Source organism: Camponotus vicinus, unplaced genomic scaffold, assembly GCF_025532165.1.
Source record: "Camponotus vicinus isolate PSW18456_S1 unplaced genomic scaffold, iyCamVici1.0 SCAF_2, whole genome shotgun sequence".
In the NCBI taxonomy this organism is placed as follows: domain Eukaryota; kingdom Metazoa; phylum Arthropoda; class Insecta; order Hymenoptera; family Formicidae; genus Camponotus; species Camponotus vicinus.
This window is the reverse complement of record NW_028141956.1, coordinates 20,915,099-20,921,413: the sequence shown is the minus strand read 5'-3', so window position 1 is coordinate 20,921,413 and position 6,315 is coordinate 20,915,099.

Genomic DNA, 6,315 nt, shown 5'->3' with positions numbered 1-6,315 from the left:
AACATACTTTCTTTCACTCTAACTAATTGCACTAGTGCAGCAGTGCAGCTAAAAAGAACAGGCCCTGTTCTTGCCTGTTGCCTAGCATTGTGCAAGGGGCTTTAACCACAGACTTCTATATAATACACTAGGGTTACGTTCCAAAACGTCCTCTCCGAGGAAAATTTTACTCGATGGCCGTTTCGAAACTCTTTTAAGCCTTTCTGATTGGTTCAAATCGGCCATCGAGTAAAACTTTCCTCGGTTACTTACGTTTTGGAACGTAACCTAGACTGCTAAGGCTGAGTTTCCACTGAGCGCGTCACGCGTCGCGTCATCCAGCGCGAGCCAATCAAAACATTCCATTGTAATAACACGGAAAACATGTTATTACAATGGAATGTTTTGATTGGCTCACGCTGGTTGACGCGACGCGTGACGCGCTCAGTGGAAACTCAGCCTAACTCCTTATTTAGGCTGCGTTCCGATATTCACTGCCAGTACTGAAAATCTATAGTATGCGTGACATAAACTGTAGATTCTCAGTACTGGCAGTGAATATCGGAACGCAGCCATACTAGCCCTATATTCGTGTCTCGAAAAAGTATGTACTAAAAGTACTGTACTGCGCATGCGTCAAATAAGCTTATGAAGAATGTTATGGCTGTGTTCGCTTTGCACGCTCACGCGCTGTGAGCATCACTTTGTCTTTATTGCACATCGAATATCAAACAAAGATAGAACGATGCTTTCAGCACTGAAAGCGTCAAAACGAACGCAGCCTATATACAGACTGCGGTTCAGTAAGCGCTACAAGTACTGCAGAGCATTTGTAGCAGCACTACGGTTGGTTCACTTAGCGCTACGAGATGCTATAGTAAACCTTATGACATCATAAAATACGTCATGCTAGCAGAAAACCACATTTCATGTCAGCTTATTTGGCGCATGCGCTAGTTTTGTACATAAAAATTGGGTACATCCCACAGATATCTATACTATAACTAGATCGCTAACTCCCATTGATTTTGTACATAAAATGTGTCCCCGAAAACCATGTAATATGGCAGTCGCGCATGCGTAATATTGGTGGAAAACTAATATAGTGGACACTTGTAGCCAGCTAATATTTAAGTTTTCACTTTAAAACTTTGTACTTTTTCCATTATAAACTTTTAATTTTGTAATAAAATAAATATAAATATATACAGGGTGAGTTTTAATGGTTGTGTCAATCTTTTTATCATACGGGAGATTACCGATCGCAATTTTAATAAATTGATTGATACATAGATGTCAGTTAATTGAATTGACCGTAACGAAGGCCGAAATATAATGTGTACAATTAAAGCAAGTTAAAAGCTGAAATTATGTAGTGTGGATTTATTATTATTATTAAAGCTACGCATTTATTATTATTATTATTAAATATATATGTTATTATATTTATTATTATTATTATTATTATTATTTTACTGTGATCAAATTAGGGATTTATTATTATACATATTCGATATATTAAAGCGGAAGAAATACATATTTAAAAATTCAATTCAAATTTAACACTTTAACGTTTTATGTAAAACTTTATTTCAAATTCCGCATTTATTTTTATGATAAATTTTTATTGTTTTATATGCTAAAAATATGCAGCAAAAAATTTTCTTCCTTCTTAAAATAAAATTACGCAATTGTTTCATAAGAATGTATTTCTTGTGGAACAATTGCGTGATTTTATTTCAAGAAGGCAGAAATACTACATACCTTTAGCGTATAACAATAATAAAAATTTTTATCATAAAAATAAATGCGGAATTTGAAATAAAGTTTTACATAAAACATTAAAGTGTTAAATTTGAACTGAATTTTTAAATATGTATTCTTACTGCTTTAATATATTAAATATATTATACGTAAATATGTATACGTAGCTTTAATAATAATAATAATAATAATAATAATAATAATAATAATAATAATAATAATAATAAATATAATAATATATATTTAATAATAATAATAATAATAATAATAATAATAATAATAAGTGCGTAGCTTTAACAATAATAATAAATCCATACTATATAATTTCAGCTTTTCACTTGCTTTAATTGTACACATTGGCCCGTATTCAGAACGCGCTTATAAAGATGTTAGTGCATTGTTATCCAATAGAAGTATCTGTTTTACATAAAACAGATACTTCTATTGGATAGCAACGCATTAACATCTTTATAAGCGCGTTCTGAATACGGGCCATTATATTTCAGCCTTCGATACAGTCGATCCAATTAACTGACATCTATGTATCGATCAATTTATTAAAATTGCGATCGGTAATCTCCCGCATGATAAAAAGATTGACACAACCATTAAAACTCACCCTGTATATAAATGTTATATACATATATTTTTAATCTTTATATATTTTTAATCTTCTATATATATTTTTAATCTTGATTTTAAATATATCATATACCTTTTAAATATATTTTGATATATTTTATCTTTAAAGGCTGTGATAAATTTTAATTAAAAACGAAGAACATTATATATTATTTAAAAATAACTTATATTCAACTGTAAGTTTATACACAAATTACATACTTATGTACATTGTACATAATATCAACCAATCACAAACGTGACTGCTATCCACCAACGTTACGCATGCGTGAGAATTTAGTACATAAATTTCGTGGACATGTATTTGACGCAAGTTAGCGGTCTAGTATATAGTATAGATGTCTGTGGTACATTCAGTATAAAGTCACTAGATATACAAGGTACCGCAATCCATAAAGCGTCGTCTACAATGAGATTTTAAGGAGACTTAAGGCGTAAGACTTAAGAAATTGACCAATCACAGTCAAGTATTAAGAGAAAACTCGACTGTGATTGGTCAATTTCTTAAATCTTACGCCTTAAGTCTCCTTAAAATCTCATTGTAGACGACGCTTAAGGGCTCCTGCACACAGGACGCGACAACACTTGCCGCGCGGCGGAAGCCGACGCGGTAAGCCAATACAAAAGTTGGATTGAGTTTAACTTTGACGCGCGGTGGATGTTATGTATCTACTGATTGGCTATCGCGTCGACTTCCGCCGCGCGGCAAGCGTTGCCGCGTCTTGTGTGCAGGAGCCCTAAGGCCGGTATTCATAGTCCGGTCTTATATTTAAGATCGTCTTTAGTTCATCTTCAGATAATCCATAGCCAATGAAATGATACATACAATATCTAAAGATGAACTTAAGACGATCTTAAATATAAGAACGGACTATGAATACCGGCCTAAGACTCAATTTATAAGGATTTGGAGCCAAAATAACGCCAAAAAATACAAGTGCACACTTTTGTTACGTATGTATGTACACTTTGGGTGCGTTCCGATTTACGCATGTAACGCATAGACTACATTACTGTTGCGCAGCGCTTCGAAATCGTTCCGTTTTATCAATGTGCATGAAGCGCTTTAATTATTCGGAACGGTGTCTGTGCATTCTATGCGCTAATACGATTTGAAAATGGTACAATAGTAAAAAAAAATAAATAAAAATAGAATAAAATAATAAATACAAATAAAATAAAGAATAAATAAATATAAATAAATAATAATAAATATAAACATAAATAAATATTAATAATAATAAATATAAATATAAATAAATAATAAATATAAATAAAATAAAATAATAAATTAAGGTAAAATAATATATTAATATATTAATATATTAATATAGCTTGGCTTGCTTTCTCCATATCATTTTTATTTAAAAACAAAGATTATTTCATTAGTTTCTTCAATTAAAACTGGAAATTCATATAATTGTTGTTTTTCCATCGTCACAAAGAATCTGTTATCTGTTATTGCGTTCCGAATTACGCATAAAACGCATAAAACGCATAGATCATTCGTATTAAGTTAGCCGGAAATTTTTCAGCCAACCAAAAATCTCCTTATGGAATCGTTTGTATTTCGTATGAAGATGTTTGAAGTGTGATTAAAAACGTTTGTGAGTAATTAGAATAATTATAAAAAATTAATCATTTTTACAGTATGTAGTTAGCCAACATAACTAAATATTAAAAATTCTCCTTATGAATCGTTTGTATTTCGTATGAAGAGTTTTGAAGTATAATTAAAAAGGTTTGTGAGTCATTCGTTTAATTTTAATTAAATTTTTTTATATTGTGAAGTTAGCCGGAAGCTATATAAAATGGACGCCGTCCTGTGATTGATCGATTTGTTTATGATAAATACTAAAATTTTTTCATGTGTACTGACTTTGGTCCATATTCTGAATCCTCTTTTATTGATAAAAGAGGATTCAGAATATGGACCTTTAAGTGTAAGCAAAACGAGCAAATTTATCTCTTTTGTAACTTTTAATCCATGACTAATTTATTATTAATTCCGCATAATCGCATAATATATCATGGATCGTGGATAAGCGTAGATAATTGAAATATGTTTTTCTACCAATAAATAAGTAAATCTTTTATAATTGTTTTATAATGTAGTCATCATTCAGAAAATGATCACAATTTGTGATTATGTATTTAATTGTTATTTTATATTCGCTTTCAAATAATAAACTATATAATAATAAAATTTATATAAAAAGATGGTAATATATGTAATCCAATTAATCATAATTGACAAAATAACTTCTTGTGAAAAAATAAAAGTAAAAAATATAGAAGAATTTTTTTTATAGCTTGTATAAAAAATCAGTTTTATGCTGAGTATATTATAATTTTCTGGACTGTAGTAATATTTAATATATAATTTTTGCTATATAAATATATATTTCTGATATAAAATCTATTTCTACAGATAGTAAGATCGGCTGAGTTATGTCACAGAATATCAGAAGGCTTCGAAGCCGATCTTACTATCTGTAGAAATAGATTTTATATCAGAAATATATATTTATATAGCAAAAATTATATATTAAATATTACTACAGTCCAGAAAATTATAATATACTCAGCATAAAACTGATTTTTTATACAAGCTATAAAAAAAATTCTTCTATATTTTTTACTTTTATTTTTTCACAAGAAGTTATTTTGTCAATTATGATTAATTGGATTACATATATTACCATCTTTTTATATAAATTTTATTATTATATAGTTTATTATTTGAAAGCGAATATAAAATAACAATTAAATACATAATCACAAATTGTGATCATTTTCTGAATGATGACTACATTATAAAACAATTATAAAAGATTTACTTATTTATTGGTAGAAAAACATATTTCAATTATCTACGCTTATCCACGATCCATGATATATTATGCGATTATGCGGAATTAATAATAAATTAGTCATGGATTAAAAGTTACAAAAGAGATAAATTTGCTCGTTTTGCTTACACTTAAAGTCAGTACACATGAGAAAATTTTAGTATTTACCATAAGCAAATCGACCAATCACAGGATGGCGTCCATTTTATATAGCTTCCAGCTAACTTCACAATATAAAAAAATTTAATTAAAATTAAACGAATGACTCACAAACCTTTTTAATTATACTTCAAAACTCTTCATACGAAATACAAACGATTCATAAGGAGAATTTTTAATATTTAGTTATGTTGGCTAACTACATACTGTAAAAATGATTAATTTTTTATACTTATTCTAATTACTCACAAACGTTTTTAATCACACTTCAAACATCTTCATACGAAATACAAACGATTCCATAAGGAGATTTTTGGTTGGCTGAAAAATTTCCGGCTAACTTAATACGAATGCATAGATCGCATAAACGCATCAACGCATCAACTGCCTCAAGTCGAGAGTAGAGGCAGTCAATGCGCTGGAAGGGTGCTAAGAATTTAGTACGGTTAGTACAATCTAGAGAATTTCAGCGCTACCAAAGCGCTACCAATGCGCGCATTGGTTAAATCGAAACGATTTTCTATGCAGTCTACGCGCTTCATGCGTAATTCGGAACGCACCCTTTAAGTGCAATTTTCTAACCTGTATGTGAAATCTGAGAAGCATTCGTGACTAAAGCCGACGGCACACGGTACGATTTTTCGTACTGGATTTGATAAGATCTAGTAAAATACTAAAAATGCACCAATCAGAATGCAGCATTTCTAATATTTTACTAAATCTTATCAAATCCAGTACGAAAAATTGTACCGTGTGCCGTAGGCTTAAGTTGTTGCGTAAAAGGCTATAGGATCAAAGCGAAAAAGTTTTTCGTTTATTTCGCATCCCAAAAAGCGAAAATAACAACAAAAAATGCAAAAAATGGCTGAAATTAATTGCCAAAAATACATTATCATTAAGGGGTCATGTAAATATATAA